The 19,671-nt window shown below is 34.1% G+C and overlaps 1 long non-coding RNA gene across 1 annotated transcript; it reads left to right on the forward strand.

Moving 5' to 3' along the window:
* The first annotated feature begins 7,205 nt into the window (after positions 1-7,205).
* LOC105445948 lies at positions 7,206-19,285 on the forward strand. Its single transcript, XR_973564.2, has 4 exons — positions 7,206-7,612; positions 9,383-9,467; positions 17,214-17,322; positions 17,853-19,285. It is a non-coding gene; the product is annotated as an uncharacterized LOC105445948 (long non-coding RNA).
* The last annotated feature ends 386 nt before the right edge of the window (positions 19,286-19,671 follow it).

Genomic DNA, 19,671 nt, shown 5'->3' on the forward strand with positions numbered 1-19,671 from the left:
CCAGTAGATCGACAGTCTATAAGACCGACGTCCTAGGAGATCGAGGTGCAATGAGACCAACAAACCACGAGATCGACCATTACAGTAGACCGACAGTCCATGAGACCGAAAACCCTGTAGACAGACGGGCAATGAGACCAGCAACCAACCAGATCGACCGTTCCGGTAGACCGACAGTCCATGAGACCGAAAACCCTGGAGACCGAGGTGCAATGAGACCACCTCCAACCTAAAATAAGTTGGTCTCGTGAACTTTCTGATAACTTTTTATTATCAATTCTGTCTACAAAAGAGGCTCTATCCAAGTCGGGAGTTCCTTGTTTTCTTTTGATGGTAGAGAGGAAGTTGCTAATACAGACCATCGGAAATCTATCAGGAGAGAAATTGCCACCCCCCCCCACACCTCACCCCTCCTGCGAAGTGAGTCTATTTACTATTATTTATACATTAAATACTTGAATATGCATTCAGGTACGATTGATCAACCTCTTTTTATTACGATGACGAATAGAAGGTCATCTAAATCGATATTTTCTATTTATTCAAAATATAATTATACGTTTTATGATTATTAAACATGAGTTCCGATTGATCCCAATCAATTGCAGGTCATCTAATCAATCGCAAGTTTGTAGTCCCTATCTCTAATGTACATAGTTGCGATTGAAATCAATCGCCAACAAGTTGCGATAAATCGCAAATTTCTTTAAGACCTTGCCCTGGTAATCATATGTCTTCCTAATGATCAGACAGACACGTAATTAGTCAAAATTATTAAAATGTCAGGAATTATTCAGCATTGCGTTTTACAAAGCCCCTTTTCAATGAAAAATGAGACAAATCAGTAACTAATCTGCCGATAACCAATGAGAAGCAAGGATTTCACTAGCTTGTAAGAAAAACTTGTCATTCGTCACCAATGACAAGTTTTGTAAAATGGGGCTCATGTCGTCAAAGGAATAAAGAGAATCTATGATATGGTTGGCATGATTTGTGTTCTAAGTGAATATATGATTGCTGGAATAGTAATAGCTGCGATTGTGCTGTAAGATAATTTAAGTTAAACATTATGTTTTACAATGGATTTATAAAATACCATTCAATATAAATTGAGGAGTCAGCGAAATGAGCTTGATTACTTCCGGCAGACAAGGTTCAAGCATGTTGATGGGAGGATTGGATTTTGAAGAAATGCTCATTGCGAGAAAAATGCAAAAATGGCTAGTTTAGAGGTATGACGTGAACATTTATCTTTATCCTCCTGTGGATTTTCCTTCTTTAATCAATGATTTTATTTTTACTTTATGAATAATTCAAGAGTTTTATGCTTTTAAACATAAAAAGATAAGTGAAATATCAATAAAATGGGCATTTGAAAAAGAAAGTATTATTCATCGCTATAATTTAAAAGATCAAAGTCAATTTCCCAAGCTGCCGAATCATACAACGCGGACATTTCTTTTGCAAGCAGCGCACCCAAGCGGGATTGTGGATTAGCTGACGAGTTACTTTCATTACTATGATAGCTTGGGATCTTAAGTCCAAATCTCATGGGTTAGATACGAAAACTGAGGCCAAAATACTTTGGGAAACAAGAATTTCCTTCTCCCTCTTCCCATCAACATGACGACAACTAAAAGTAAAAGTATTTCATAAAAGTGTTGTTTGTTATTTTCATATAAAATATTTGTTTAACGTAAAGTCAGTTTATGTTATTAATGATGAGTGATCAAAAAAAGAGATACCAATTTATTGTTTCACGTTTCATTGAAATATTCTTTAAAAGGTTAACGTTACGGGGTAGCAATATTAAATGAAATAGGGAAATAGAAGGGCTATTTCATATAGCGTTACAGCAAACACACACAAAATCTATAAGTAATAAGCAAATGTTTGTTAAGATATACTAGTAAACTTAAGATGTACAATTATAACCTCACAAAACATCATACAGGAAGATATAAGATATGAAAACCCAAATAATAATAATCTACTGCTATAAATATAAAAATTTATAAATCTTATTAAATATCGAACATGGCGGTCTTGCGTTAAATCATTTTATTCTACATCTTAAAGGGACTTGGTAAAATTGTTCAAATGAGAGAAAATGGTGCTAAAGTAGGGACTTCAATGCTAAATGTACAATTAAAGATAGTCTGAAAGTTTGAGTGAAAACAGACCAAAAATTGGGAAAAACTGATCTGACTGATTCCTGAACCATATTATTATAATTTAATTAAATTTTATGGGATATTATTAGCGTATCGAAATTGGCCTTGATTGGTTTTTCAAAAATGGCTCTGAAATAATGTAGATACAGTTATAAAAAGCCATTATCCGATCGACAATTTTTAGTCCACAATTATGCAAAATTTTCATGTAAATACGAGTTCCAGTAAGTGAAAGACAAATTCGTTTCAAGAGGACCGTTCAAACCTTTGTTTTTCTTTAAATACATTTCATTATTTTTTCTTTATAGACAAAGTGCTTGAAATATGTGCTCCTAAACATGACACAGACTAGTTTTGTTGTTGTTCTTACAAGATTTTAAAGATGATTTTCTTTATTTCTGAAACAATAATGATGCCTAACAAGTTAACAAAACTAACAACCGTTAACAAATTAACAAACGAAACAATGACCAATTTGTTCTTAATGATTTATGCGTTGTTTATCTCATCTTTGGTTTTTAGAAAGGATAAATTTGGAAGCAGTCTTGGACAGATTTCCAGCGGATGATTTTAAAAACAGTTACCGTATGATTCAGAATATTTTAATGGAATAAAAGTGATAATTAATAGACATTCAATCCCAAATAATTTTTTGAAATAGAAGAGAAAGGACACGAGAGAGAGAGAGAAGAAGATGGGGCAGAGAGAAACATGGTGTTAAAGACAGACATACAGAAACAGAGAGAGACAGAGACAGAGAGACAGACACCAGGGACAGACAGACATACAGAGAGAGAGAGAGATAGAGAGTTAGAGAGAGAAAGAGAGACAGAGAGACAGAGAGACAGAGAGACAGAGAGACAGACAAACAGAGACGGAGTCAGGATAATCGGGTATATAGATTTCGGAATCTAGTGTGCATATTATGTGCGTGGGTGTGCGTTTTGATGTGTCCCCGCACTTCTCCATGATTGGTTGTATTAATAGCCAATGGGAGGAAAGTATAGTTCTACGATCACTCTATAGCTCTCCCATACCCCCGAGTTCAGTCGTAATACTGTATATAGCGCTTTCCTTTAGTCAGCCTTTTTTCGTTATTATCTATTCTACTCATTTAAAAGAGCTCGTTTGGCTTCACTCATTTTAAATTTTAAGCTTTCATCCTCTTTCTCTCTCGCACTGATTAAACATTATTTTGATTCTATGCATAAACCCATAAAGTTTATAACGGTATTTCATCTTTTTTTCTATCTTGTAATAACAATTTAAAATAAAATGCCAACCCTTCATCTGTCTCTACTCCTCCTTTCCCCTCACATGCTCCCCCATTGCCCCCCCCCCCCCTCTCTCTCTCTCTCTCTCTCTCTCTCTCTCTCCGTCATTCTCTGTCTATCTGATACTTTGTCTCTATCTCTTTTGTTGTAACCCGTTCTCTCTTTCTACATCAAAATTATTCCGTTAAATTCAATAAAGTAATGATGCCAATAGACTGCTTAAAAAAGAGGATTCTGATACAGGGGCAATCTCCATCACGACGTTTGAGCCCGGCGGGGCTTTTAGTACTAATCACGGACGGGATCTTCATAAAATATTCACGAAAAGAGGGGGGATGACATGCTTGCTGACTGATTACCATGCCAACCAGAAAGACAAGCCACTCGATAGAAAAGTCACGCATAGCGGAGTTCGGAAAAGGGTGCAGAACAGAGGCGCAATTAAACCGAAGTGATCTCAGAAGTGGGGGCGAATAAAAGGAAATAATGAAAAAGAGATGACAAGGACAGAAAGGAAAAACAGAAAATATAAAAAGGGGAAACACAATAGTAGCTACAGGAGTCGTCGTGCAATGGTGTTGATTTTGATGGTGATGGAAGTGGTAGTAGTTATAGTGGTAGTAGGGATTGGTGGTGGTGGCGATGGTTGTAGTGGTAGGAGGAGGAGGAGGAAGAAGAAGAAGAGGAGGAGTAAGATGAAGAGGAGAAGGAGGAGGAGAGGAGGACGAAGAGAAAGATGATGTGGCGACGTACACAACTAGTCAACTTTTTTTTTTAGAACAAGACAACACAAGCGGGATTTGGAATACTTTATAACTTTGGTCTCGATATTGACATGTAATTGCAAAAACAAAACATTCACCATTTCATAAACAACGCATCTTAGATATCAATAAGTGAGATAGGAAGAAATAACTTAGAGAAACAGGAAGAAAGATAGACGTTTGAAGAGAAACAAAAAGAGAAGAGGAGAGGAGAGAGAGAGAGAGATAGAGAGAGAGAGTGGACATGGGGAGACGAAAGAGACAGAGCGAAATGGTAATGACTGGTGGATCGGCAGACCAAATGGGCGGGAGGGATGGGGAAAACGACCCCAACCCTGCATGCACCTCCGAAGAGCACTGACTGTGACGTTCATTCTGGTCGACTTTTCTCAGTATGACGTAAGCATTGCCTTAAATTTGCGGAGCGACCAAACAGCGATCAGCATCTAATGTTTCGGTTTTTTCCTTCACGAAGCTCACACACCTCCCCTCCCCCTCCTCGGAAATGACACACACACTAAACACTCCGTTCCCGCCACCTCTTGTTTTCATTTTCCCCTTTTTACCCATGGCCTATGTCTGACCAACTGACCTTTTCAGGAAGTAAATTGATTTTGAGAATGATGGCAAGAGAAAGATGTATTGTAACCCTTCTGAATATTTGACACGATTTGATCGTGTTTCACGCAATAGATTTGTCCACTCGACCGCCTCGCAACAGAAAAATTGATTTGCAGATTAGGCATCTTTAAAGATTAATCCCGGCTTTTATCAGACGTTAAATAATTGGTTTTTTTTTAAACTGAACTACAGATTTTTTTAAACACCCACAGAATTATATCAACTAGCCACTAATGTCTTATTTTTCTGTTCTATTTATCTTGGTGTCATCTTTTGGTATCTAATGTCTCTTACCTTCCCTGGCCATATCTCTGCTCGTATTAGCCTAATGTAAGAATGCGTGAATAATAATTGAATATTTAGAGGATATTGCTAGATCATGCACCTCATCTACAAACCAAAGTGTGTTAACTTCATCTAAATGCAAGTCAGGTGTCGAGTTCAACGAAGATGATACGTCGGTCCTGCTCCCAATGTATAACTCCACATGAAATCTATATATCTTCCTAGCCCAAACCTTCTAGTGCCATGCCCGCACGCCCATGCATACGCATTCTCCCACACACACACACACACGCACACATTCCCCCACGCATACAGACACACAGTAATTCCTGTTTCGTCTTGGCACCTGCCATGTTTATGTGTTTATTTTAATCACGATCAATGCTGTCACTGACACTACCATTGAAGAATGTAAAGTGCAAAGATGATATTATGATCCATTCGTATTATGAAAGTGCGAGGACGAATAAGATACACATATATTGCACTTGTTTTGAAGGATAGATCGATCGTTTTTATTCTTTAAATCTGGGTTCTCAAAATAGAGTTTCTGGTTTCTCGCATAATCATCAAAGCTTCTACCAGCTAAGATGAAATGGTATTATGATTCATTCGGAATTAGACTTCTTCCACTATCTAACATCTGTCTTTAACACATCTTCTTCTTATAAAAACAGATTTTCATGCATCTTTCCCACATAAAAGTTATTATAATGCATTGTAAAATTGCCTACAATTATTTCTCTTTGTCAATTCATTTAAAAAATCTATTCCAGTGTAAACCAATTTCAGAACGGACAAAAGATACTGAATCATAATTTTAATTTTCATTATAAGCGCGAGTAAGATACTTAAATATTACACCCGCCTTTGGTATGAAGAATATGATTCATTTTAAATCTGGGTTTGACCAAAATAGAGTTTTGAACTAAAAAGAAATCAAATTGACAATCGAGTTAGAAGTGTGTAGACCAGGGACTGAAATGGGGAATGGCCCATCGTGGTTGTCCTTAAAAATGCCTTCACTGAATCATAACAATAATGTTGTAACTGTATGGTAGTAACTCTTACAAAGTGTAATTCTGATTATTTCCATTTTTTCTAAATGTCAATACCTGAAAAGTAAATAGAAAGTCAAATAAATAAGGAGATCGGAGATTATATAGCTATACAAACATTATAGTACTTTTCACCTATTTGTCTTTAAAAAAAAATCTTCATTTGTTTACACAATATTGGAAAAGATAAAAGAATGGTATACATGAAAATACGATGGAATTAAAATATAATTTACTTTTCGAAGTTGTTTCAGTCATTTTGATTCAGCATGTCTTTTGTATACTCTTGGAACATTAATAAAGACAAAATTGATTTAGAAAACAAACAACTGGACCCAACAGTTCTTTCTTAATCTTTTAATTACAAATTCTAAACACCCTGTGGACAGCATAAAACAAGCGACAAAAGAAAAAGAAAATATTTAAATTGTCTTGAATGTAAGTAAATAATCGTCAGAGATGAAAAAATTAAACTATGAGAAATTATAACAGGGTTTTAATTTGATAGATAACAGCTCAAATATATTATCTGCAAGTTATTAAGATATAGATTTGACTCACACTAAACCGAGAATAAGTATATTAAAAGAGTTAAATAATAAGAACAAGGACCAAGTAATTAAAACTTGAGGACAAGATTACTATAAACTGTTCTAAAATAAATTGACTCAATCATAAAAACTCAATGTTACAAACGTCGTGTCCTACGTCAGCTTTCTCCAGTAGAGAAAACGAAGGAAATTAATCTTAATATTGGTTGTATCCAACTTCAAAACTCATAATAAATGCAAGTCTTGATGGATAATTGAAGTAAAATGATCAGTAATGCGTTACGTTTTTGGCGTCAGCGAGAAGATTTCATCACTCTTCACCCTGAATCATTTAGTATGATTAATAACTTTTCTGTGCAGTAGTTAACAAATATTTTTCACTTTCATTTAGTTACTTAGAAAATACTCCGTAGAAATATCTAGACCATACCAAAGTAAACGGCTTTCTAAAGTTTGAACACCAGATCGTTTTCAAATTTCATCCTGATCAGTCGCATTTCGAAATATCTCCAAGAGCATCTTAATTTTCTTTCCGCTGCGAATACGTTATAAAAAGAAATCCTATTTATGCTCGTAAGCTTTACCTAACAATGAACAGCAGCATGTTGTCCTGAAATAAATCAATACGCTCTTAGGGAAATACTTATCGATAATCTTCAGCGATTTCTGAGCAGAAAAGAGCGGACCAGAACTGAGTTTTACTTCTTCAGAAACAGCTGTTTCCTTTTCTTTTAAGCAACTCAAGAGACAATACAAGGCCATTTCGATCAGAAACACAGCTCTTGCCAGATCGTTTCATCTATAGAGAGATGGCCAAATTTTTTGCAGAAATCGTGACGATGTTTTTTCTTCTTGTGTTTGTTTTGAGAATCGCTAGTGGAATGAGTAAGTATGCATAAGGTTAACTTTCATTTTCTCATTTTTTATATTTTGAAATATCATTTAAAGGTGCACGATATGTCATTTGCCTTCACATGTATCATCTTTTTTTTTTTTAGTTCCGAAATTAGACGTTTTATTGTTTATATCACTTGTTTATAGTGATATCCATTCAGACGTTAAAGCTGATTTTCGTTAAATGAGACAAAATGTTTCGTTAAAAGATGAAAATTGAATCTTTGATTCCCAGAAAATGGATTATTAAAACGAAGTTCACCAATTGATGACAGCATGGTAAATTTTAATTAAAAAACAAGAGTATTTTGTATCTAAAAAAAACAAACACGATTCGTCATTGACGATTTGTGAGTCAAACTTTGAATTATATAAAAAGCATCAAAGCTATGAAAAGGACTTTTTATTCGTTATCATATTTGTACAAGGATTTGTTATTGCAGGGCTTTTGCCTCATTGGTTTACCGAGTGAACAACGTGCAAAGCGGGCATGGGTATAAATACATAAATTTAAAAAAACTTATTGGAAGTAGATAGCATTCGAACATATGCAGCAGAGTGTTCGCTTAAAAAAAAATTAAGTATAATGTTTAAAGAAAGAAAAACATTTCTATTCAGGAAATGGAAACATTAAAACAAAACAGTAGCCTATTTTCATTAAAAGAAAATACAAAGTTCTTACCCTGTCAGATAAAGTTGTAGAGTCGGCTCTAGGATAATCAGAAGAGAGAGGGTGTTAATTTTTTTAATTCTTAATCAACGATCCTTTGAGTGTAGGGTAAATGTAAATGTTAAATGTGGTGATGGTGGTAATGGTGGTGATGGAAGTAATGATGGTGATGGTGGTAATGATTGTGATGGTGGTGATGGTGGTGTTCAACAAGGGGGTTGGGGGCAGTGGTAGATTCTGTAACACCCTGAAATATATAATCCAACCTAGCTGATTCAACTGAATGAAACAAATGTGATTGACTGCATTAAATAATTTGTAAAAATGTGTCATGCGTATGTGAGCTCAAAGATCAGAGTGACTAAAATCAGATATGAAAAATTTACATTTATAGTGTAGTCTTGGGCATCCGACCGAAAATAAAATCAGCTCGATCTATATCATTTGAAGCCGTGTGGGCTGAAATCCAGATGCGGCAAGGGAGTTTATATTTCTTTAAGGAGGACTCTCGTGGGCTCGTGTAGCAAAGGTACTTTAAAAGGTTCGTCGTATAACCATATGGAAGTATTCATTTTTAAACATCAACATTTTTTTAATCATTTGTTAAAAACGCTATAAAAGGTCGTTTTCTATCAATATAGTTGTCACTAAGCAGCAAAGGAAAGTTTACCGTTCCATAATAAATCCTGAACCATTTCACTGCAAAATGCTGTTTGGATAGCCTCTTTTTTAATTTTTTTTAATTGTGTATGTAATATCTTTACAAATCAATTTATGAAGCTAAATGTCGTGAAACAAATTTTGTACAAAAAGAATATGACAATAATCATGATAATGTCTTTGAATGGATTTAAATAGCGCCTTTTCCAGATGGTACAAGGCGGTGTCCCTTATAGTCAATTAACAAAAAGGTAATAAGAACTTTCCGTATGGTATATACATGTACTCAATTCTCGATTCGCTTATAGACTCAGTGGTACTGTAACTGATGAAAATAGACATGTACTCGACTATTTTCAAGAATCCAAATTTTCCAAGATACATAATTACATTTAATAATGTTTAAATTACGATACTATTGTATGCTACAGGTTGTGGTCAGTGTCGGAATGACGTCAGTTTTCAATCAAGACCCGGATGTTATCATTGTTTGCAGAGCATGGAATCTTTAATGAAGTGAGTATTACTATAGATTCCTGCATCATTTCATTTAAAAATCATAGAAGATATCGAAATATCATGATACCTTTTTGAACCTCAACAAATTTATTAGAATCCTGAAATTTCCCAAGTAATGAAACTCAAGCTTCTTGTAAAGTTCTATGATTTAAAAATATATCAGAAAGCTTAGCTTAAAGTCACATTGTTTCAACAAAGATAGGCAACATTTAAAGGAAGAAATTGTGCCTATTTAGACTCAAAGAGTTTCTTTTAAAAGCTGAATATGTTCTCATTAAATTATATTTTCATATATAAAACGATTTTTTTTTTTACAAATCAAAGTACGGTAAGAGACGATGAATGGGTAAACATGTTCTGAAAGTGGCGTATCAAATATAATAATAATAATAATAATAATAATAATAATAATAATAATAATAATAATCTTTTAAAGTCCACTCCAAATTTTATTAAGTTAAACCGAAAATGGAAATTCTTTTTGCCCAATTGATCGTGAGCCCGGCAGCCACTGAGCAGCGCCAGATCGACGTTGCTCTATCGCTTATTGTTGAACGCCAAACAAGGCAGCAGCAACTCCCGTCTTTTAACGTCTTTTGGTATATATGACGCGGGCGGGGTGTAAGCACAAAACAATATCATGGATGGAGTGAGATGTACTTTAATGTTTGAATATACTTAATTTTTTAAACTATGTTATGTTTTACTCAATCATTGAGTAATTAATGTAAATATGAATTGAAGTTATGGAGAAAAAACCTCGCTTGAGGATAAGAGGAAAAAAAATGCATGGAGTGAGTTAGAAGATTTTTGATGTTGAGATTTCCTTCTCAATGTTTGTACACAGATCAATTAAAACACGGTATGCTATACCAGATTATACAAAATACAAATTCAAAATAAACATGGTACTCTTTATAACTAATAAGATATTGCACTGGTATAAAAACTCATCATTTGGACATAGGGCCTGATATTAAAAAGAAGCAACATATTTTTCAGTCTTCGTTTCATGTAATTAGCAAATGGCGAGTAAATTACGTCAATTTTAAGCTAATGTATAGGAATCTGAGCGTCAAATGTATTGTAGGTTGGATTATCAAATATTCGAGCAAAATTACAATGAGTTTTACATTTGATATCACCTAATTTTGAGGCAAAACTAGTGTGAAAAGTGGAAGAAATATTATGCAAGGCAGGGGAAGATCTAAGTTTTTGCCAAGGGGGGGGGGGGGGACCCAGTGGCGGATCCAGGATTCTCAAAAAATCCCGCCGTTTTACTGTTTTACTTTTTTTCTTCTTTCTTTCTTTTTTTTTTTCTCACTTGGCCGCCCAAGGGGGAGGGGGGGGGGGTTAAACCGCCGAAACCACTCCACTAGAGGGTGGTTGAAACGCCAGACCGATCCCCCTCGTAAGGAAAAAGAGAGGAAAATATCAAGTAATTGTTTTGGATTACAGCGATGTATAATAAGAAGTGTTCTAAAATGAAAACCTTCATCATTCTAAAATCAACATTTTTCAAGGGGGCAGATGCTTCCATTATCAAAGGACAAGGGCAGAAAGATTTTTGATCCCCCAAAGTCGATTCATGCTTAAAGGTAATACAAAGTTTTGGGAAATTTTGAAAATTGGCTGGATAGTGATTCTTTACAAGTTTGATATATTTAGATGCCCCTGTGGATGTATTATAATCACTAGAAAATTTAGCCCCTAAAACACTCCTGCTTTCGAGTAAAATTAAATATAACAATTTCAAATAGCGCTTACGGCCATACAATTGTCGCTGCGACCATGAAAATCTCAGAATATGTTATTGTGATATATAATTTCCAAACGGAAATAGCCAATCGGTCGATTTTAGTCAAGAAACATGGTTTTATGTCTTAGTTAATATCTTGACCTTGAGAGGTGTGTCAACATTTAAAAATCGGGTTTTCTCCTTTGACCGCTACGCTTGCTCGCTCGCATATTCATGAAGATGAACCTTTTTTCCAGAAAAATCGAGGACACAGATGATTCTCTCTTTCAAGGAGGTGGCTATACTGTTTGTTCTCCTTTACAAGGCACTATTTTGCAGTATAATAATAAGCTTTTCGTAGTTCTGTAAAGATTTTTTAAAAATGCAATATGCAATGATTGGATTTTTTGTTTGCTGTAATCAAATTTGATCCCCTGAATGGGGCCATCGTGAGAGAAATTTCAATGAAAGATCCTCAAAAGCGTGGGGGGGGGGTTGAAGTCAGGTGTTCGTGTTATGCTATACGAAGTGATCAAGATTTTCCCCGTCCCTTCGCAGGAATACATGATTGATGACATTAATCAACTTGCAGTACTACCCTCATTTCTAGTGCTTTAATATACAGAGTTTCTTCGTTCCAATATGTATTTTGTATCTCTCACTCAATCGCTTGTAAGCTCCCTCTCATACTAACAGAAGTAACGTAGAAACGTTCTACGCCAAGGCCATGAGTGTGCGGGTAGAGCTTTCTATATAAAGGGGGAGAAAGCTAACTCGTTTAACCTCCGTTCGGCTTGCAAGACAACAACACAATTATCGTCATTATTGTATTTAACAACTTTTCCAGTATGGCTATACAGTTAAAACTTAAAAACTACTATTTTTCCCGTGCGGTCGCAACATGGCCTCGCATTTTAATAGACAAATGTTTCTTGTAATTATACAAAACCATGTCTACCATAATATGCGCCTGAAGCGGGTTAGATAAGAAGATCGATGCTTCTCTCAAATGAAAACAAATTGAACGTTTTTTTTTACCACCCCTCTCACAAAACAAAATATCTTACTGTGGATGCTAGCATAATTTACGTTTTATATTGTTATGTGTATTTTTATTTTGAAGTAGACTGTGAAAATCCGTTGTGTCTACTTGATAACATTTTTCAATTTAACAAAAGCATTTTTTGTAATAATAAACTTGATTTTGATTTGATTTATTTTTCAACTCAAAATCCACAAATCAACATGACATATATAAACCATACAGTATTTCAATATATAATAATTAATAGAACAAATGAATTAAACAAGTATTATTATACTTTAATTATACTATAATTATACTCAATTGTATTGGTTATGTTATGTCTCAAATAATGACTGTAAATATGCAAAAACCATGCTGAAACAAAAACATTATGAATAAAAACAGCAGCTGCAGTTTCTCTCTTCTATTTCTTCTCTCTTTCCCCGTCTCTCCACTCTCCAGTGTAACCGGGAATCAGTGAGAAGTGTCCTTGTATAATGTAGGGGTTGGGGGTATGGGGATTAATTTCGTTCTACACCTTAATAACTTCATGATTATATATTTGGTTAAACCTTTTTTTTGTATGTATGACTCGGGTTTTTTTCCGGACCTGATTTCAAATGAATCGTTATAATATTGTTTGGCAATTGTTTGTCAAATATACTGTACGTTGAAATTGTTGTCATATATCATTTCCTATGTTTTAAATATGTATCATTTTTGTATTGAAGCAATACAAAAAATGTTAAAAAAACAAAGCGAAATTCCAAATCCAATACTATAAAAAAGAGGAATTTACAGTCTTATTTTTCAAAACTTCGAAACCTTATTCTCAGTGGAAATACACATGCATCAAAAAATACATCATGAAAAGACAAATTGATAATAAGCGTAGCTACATTTCATAGCTAAATTGTGGAAAATCCATTCGAGATGGGGCCCCCAGAGTGTTTGCCCCGCCCCCTCCCAACAAAACAAAAAACTAAAAAATGGGACGGTTCCGGTGCGCCTGGTTTCAACCCCCTCATCACAAAATCCTGCATATACCTATGGATATGGTGTCCAAAACTTTAGATTACAAATGGGGGCAAATAAAAAAGTATGACTGTCTGAGAATTCTGGAGATATCACGATTTCAACATTCAACGTCGGATCGCAACATACTACCAATCGGAAAATTTAATTGAAACAACTTTTCCAAACCTCACGCGCAAGAGTTATTAACCCAAAATTGCGATTTGTTAAAGGTAAGATAATAATGTAGCCATGCAAACATGACATATTTGATGACATCTTCTCTCGATATAACGATTTCCAGACCCTTGTGGAAAATTTCTCTCTTCTTTTAAAGAACGGATAAAGAACCTCTATATTTTCCATATCTTTAATCCTCGCTTTCAGAATCAGTTACCAAGTATCAAATTTCTTTAGAGCGTAATTTTAAGTTCTTCTTTCCATTGATGGTGACAGATTTTGGACATCTTGTTGATTTGTTTCGAAATCTGGATCACACCACCATACACATAAAAACTTATATATCTTAAATGTCATGACGAAAGTTCATACAATTATACAATTTCTTGCGGAATCTGCCGTATTTACCGTACGGTATCGAAAAAAAAAATATGTTTACCCCAATGTCTTCTTTAAGATTTTGATAGCAAACAAGGAAAAGAGAGAAGGGTTTAAGTTTGAAAAATCAAAGAATCCTGAAAAATAAAAGAACAGGTACGTCTACGCTTCAAAGGACGACAATTTGAAAAACACAAGAAAATGGTTAGATTGTGTTAGGTGTTAAAGATTAGGGAAATGCTTTTCAAAAGAAAAAAAAGACTATAGTTTTACGATTCTTGATTGATATTAGGTAACTCAAGAAGATCATCACATATCACTCCTATCTTGCAATCTCTGCACTGGCTCCCTGTTCAACAGCGTGTGATCTATACAATTCTACTCTTAACCTATCGTGCACTAAATGATCTAGCTCCAGAATATATTCAATCCCTTCTATCACCCCACTCCGCAGGTCGTTCTGATATACGTTCAACACATAATATTAGGCTTAAAGAAATACGCACCAAAAGAAATTGGGGGATAGAGCATTTGCATCAGCAGCTCCTTCTTTGTAATAAGTTACCTTTCTCTATTCAGACGGTCAACACTCTTTCTACTTTCAAAACTGGGCTTAAAACTCACCTGATGCTCAATGCATATTGTTAAATTTCAATGTTCTTTTTTACAATGTATGCAAAACGAACAATCACACTGTGGCACATCGTATGTACCTTGCCACCATGAAGTTGTGTGATCTAATGCAACTTAACATTTAATATTCTTTGATCTTAAGTATGTTGAATATTAATTTAAATTATTTGTATGCGCCTTTAGCATCTCTAGAGATGGATGAGTTGCGCTTTATAAATATAAACGAAAGCAACTCTGAATATTTCTTTTCGTGGTATTTTACCAATAATTGTCGTGTAGACGCACCTGTTCTATTATTTTTCATAATTCTTTGATTTTTCAAACTTAAATTCTCATGCCTTTTCCTTATTTGCTATCAAACAAAAGCTACTCTGAATATTTGTGTTAAACAAAGATGATAATCTCCCAAACGTATTTGAATGGACGAAACTTTAAATAACTCATTGATGAGAACATGAATTCGGACGACTGGAACATACGCTTGATTATCAAGTCCACTAGTAAGTTCCCTCATTCATCTCGTCAAATTTGGTCAAAATTCTTCTGGTTAAAATGTGATACCTCTACACTCGGGGTGCCGTTCGCTGAACTTGAGACTATTTTTATAATATACTTTCATCACCTGACGGTGGTTTGCAGTTGATAAAAAGAGAGACAAATTTATGCATTGCGTTCTTGTTTTGGATTAATATTTATAGATTGACTCGCAGGTAGGAATCTTGTTGATCTTTTTGTTTCTTAAATACGACCTAGGCCTTATCATGAAGGTGTGGATGAAATCTTAATGGTATGCATAGAGTCTTCCCTTCAGAGAAACTCGTCATGATGTTTTCGATTGAAGCAGCGCATACAAAATTCTCTTGACTTATTGGTGACTTGATTCAATTGTCATGTAAATCACACATAATTTTTGGACAGATATTTACCAAAAATATGGGGTATTTTTTTAAAAAGAGAAGTATTCTTAAATGCAGATTGATTTACAGAAAATAGAAGGTCAGTCTTTTTATGACGAAAAATAACTTCTCAGTAACAAAAAACTGGCCACTTTAAGCGAAAATTCAGTTTTATTGCAGAGGGCGCTACACATAACAACTTGTGAGATAATGAAAAAATATGTGTCAAAATTAAAAGAACATACAATATAAATGACAAAATCATCCTTGTTTTATCAAAATTGGTTCAGAGACGGCTGAAATATCCATAAATATAAGAATTTATTATATTTGTGGTGCCCCACAAATTTTGGTAATTTAAACCAGCCGTTGAAAAAAACGTTTTATTCCAGCCAATGACGATGTTGGCTTTTTGTTGGCTTTTTCGTGTTGGTTCTAATAAGCACAACCAGCCAGCCCGTGTATTGTCAAAATTATTTTATTAATTAATCAACGGTCACCATATTGTTTTTAAATATGGAATTGAATTAGTATGATTGTATTGGCTAACTTTCAGCTATTTTGGGGTCTAACATTACCTGCATAGCAATTTTAGGTCATAACAGAGCACTAGAAATGTCATTAAAATGAATAAGAGCAATAAAAATGCACTTTAAAGGCATTAGCGGTCTAAAAAAAAAGAACTGAACTATCCCTTTAAAGTGAAAATGAACTGTATGACCCTTATCGGTCCGAAATACTTTTTTTTTTTATTCATTTCATCTCGGGAGCTGCAAATTCTCACTTTCTATTCCGATATTTCATAATACCCTAGAGATTACCTCCTTGTCTTTTGATCCACCAAGTTTTTATTTGTTGTCGTTCAAGAAATACATCATAAATTTGTGTCAATATTTCAGGTTAACTGATCCTTCCAATGCTATAATTATAACTGCTGCCTTACCCTGGAAGTTAAATTCAATTCAATTCAAGGTTTATTTCGAAAAACATAGAATACAATGATGCATATGCTGCAGCTTAAACCTGAAATGTATATGTTTACAACTATCGAGGATACATATAAATAGAAAAGAATATCCATTCAAGAAACATATTCACATAATCGTACAATGAAACCATGAAAGAAAAAATACTGGTCTGATTAAAAAGGCAACTGTTCAAATATACAAATTAAAAAACTAGTGGGTTTGTAAGGAAAGACTTAGAACAATCAACAATTATTAAGAAGATCAATAGATATGGTATTACACTTTGTTTAAAACGAGAGGTCTTGCATTTATATTGACTATACTTTTGTTTATTTCGTAATTGCATGCCAACATTTTTTTGGTTCAGGAATCCAACCATTGCATTGTGGGTTTTCAATTAGAGATACGTCAAAAACAATACAACATTTTTCTCGCCTTATTTGTATTGTAATCGTTCAAGTTGGGATCGTTTCAAGGCGTTTTCATATAACTTTCACCTAAAATGATTTCATATACTCTTTTCTGGATTCTTTCTAAGTTATGTATGTGCTCTAAAGTAAGACCTCCATTAAAAACGGGTGCGCAATACTCTAAACATGACGAATGTATCCAACATATATTTGAATTGAGTCAGGAATTATGAATTGAGAGTGCTATGTTTGCCATATTCCCCTTTGTTAATTTACGATCTTGTCCTTGGTTCGATTTTAATCTGACAAAGCCTAACCTATCGAGCCCGATTAAATACCCCTCTCAGACGTTTCGTCTCGTCTTCAATCATGCCCTCTTTTCGAGAATGTAACATATGGGTTCGACTTGCTTTCAAATCTCCTTTGAACATTTTATAGATAATCCTATCAAAAAAATTCAGAGTAAAATTTCAGATCTTTTCTCTCTCTGTCCATGTAGAAGAAACAAACCTTCAACCTCTCTCCGAGACATCTTGGATTCTATTCGCATTCAGCAACAAAATAAACCCATCTTGACATCAATTGATAAACAAGAGTTTATCAACTCGGTGAGTAATTTATCGATTTGATTATTCATCTATTCATTTATTTGATTATTTGTTCCGTATATTCTTGGGTTATTATTTTGCAATTCCTTTATATATTAATTTTCAAATTTAGCTCAGTTTTAGTTCAGCAGGATAATTTAATATCAGATTCCTTTCTTGACCGCAATTTTATTATTTTATCTCTTAGCAGACTTTAATAGGCAGACAATTTTAAATACCCTTAATTTTCTTTTAAAACAGATTATAACCTATACCCTTACTCCCGTAGCGGACATATCACCCTTTCCCATGCTTTCGATAAAATTAGTTTTCTTTGTTTAAATGCCATTGTTATTATCTTTGATCTTCACTCACATTTTAATGACTTGATTTACAAAATGTTACGAAAGGTCGATATTGCTGCAATATTTCAACTACGATTCTTGCAGTCAATAAACAGCTGCCAACAAGCTCAATCCAAATCAATTTTATTTCATTTGCCATATTTTTAAAACTGCTTTTAAAACTGTTTATTTTCCCCCGTTTTATAGATTCTTCGCGTCTTTCAAGATGACTCACTAGACTACATGCCCCAGTCATGATCCTAGTATCATGGAGATGGACGTAGAAGATGAAGACATCGAAAAATATTTCTTGAAAGACTGAATTTTATTTCTTTTTGTACAATAACCGAGAATTTAAAATGAGCAAAGTTGGAAGAAAAGAGATAATTTAACATTTTAGTGTACCTTGTATAATTATTTACGCATGTAATTGAATGGTTGCAATTTGTGATATTCATAATGACAATCAAAAATTATTCTTTTATGACATGAAATATAAGTTTGTCAATAAACAGCTGCAACAAGCTGATCCCGTTGATAATTTTTGTCATGCAGATTTAGATACGCTTTTTTTAAGTTTTGAATAAATAAAATGTTCTTCCAATTGCGTAATTAATGGAAATTATTCATTCAAACAAACTACATTCTAATACTTCAATTACAGAGATCATCCAGCTTCTTTGGTGCAACTTAATACTTGGTAATATTGGCTGTAATAAAAAAAGAGGTGTTTAACATGATTAGATAGATAAGACGGGTAAGATAATATGAAATTATAACTGCATTCGTAATCGTTGAGATGTAATATTGGTAAAAATTGTGGTATATAAAACTGAGGGAAGATCATAAAGAGGTATTTAGGACTTACAGTGATGTATATTTATAAACAATGCAGCAACATCTCACACAAGTTCTGAATATGCGTTATAGCTATAATATGATTATTGATGTAGCATTGTGTAGCAAAATACGACCTGTAGTCGATTTCTTCATTTACTATTATCATAATATAGGACCTTTCACTTAAGTAATACATACAATGGAAAGGATAAGCAATCTAAAGATTAGATGAAGTAAAAGCTTGCTTAACATCAAATAGCTTTCTGTTTTGAATAGTTTTCCACTAGTGCATGTAAACTAACACGTTTATATTCCGTCGCCTGGCTGGCAGAAGGGCGTTGGCACTAAATCGCCTCCAACTTTTATGAAACTGACTTATTTCCGAACACAATTTGTGGCCGTGTTCTGTTATAACATTTCTATTAGTTTTTTAAAGTTTTTAAATCATTTTCGGGACGGAAATTAGTTTAAATATATAACAAATCTTTAAATGCGAATAATTCGAAATGTAGTTTTCGAGTCGCTCGCGCGCCAACGCCCTTCTGCCAGCCGGGTGACGGCAGGTTATATAGGTTGTATGATCGACAGGTTAACATGGTTTAAAGAATGCTATTTAATAAAAAAAAAAAGAAAAAAGGTGTTCTTAAAAATATCTTTAAAGATATGAAAATGCTGTGTTGTAGGATTAGTTTTTTAAATCAAAGATCAACATGTCCATCTGCCTTTCGTCCACAAATTGAATCGCTTGATTCCTGATTGTCACGAATTTGATCTGTGAATAAAAACGTAAGATCAGTCTACATAATTGCTGTATTGATTATTTTCTCTGTTTGCTTGTTTTATTTCATAACACTTTCTCCACATTAATAAGTGAGAAGCTGGGGTGTTGTTAATGGCTTTACTTTCTCTGAAAGTAAATTCATTGTGATTGAATTCATAACACAATAGCAATGCCTCAATAAATCAGCTTAATGGCAAATTTCAAACGCCTCGCACATCAGTAAACGAAATTGGTGAACATTACGGTGAATTGCATATTCAGAACGATCAGATGCAGGCATTACACTTGGGTACTGAAGTTATAGGGGTCTAAAACACCTAAATATTCTACCAGATGGATAGAAGCCTGATAATAAACCCTACATTGTGATGATAGGAACGGTAAATTTTAGCAGAAAGCTTTTTT

Source organism: Strongylocentrotus purpuratus, unplaced genomic scaffold, assembly GCF_000002235.5.
Source record: "Strongylocentrotus purpuratus isolate Spur 01 unplaced genomic scaffold, Spur_5.0 spur5_scaffold_6, whole genome shotgun sequence".
NCBI lineage: Eukaryota > Metazoa > Echinodermata > Echinoidea > Camarodonta > Strongylocentrotidae > Strongylocentrotus > Strongylocentrotus purpuratus.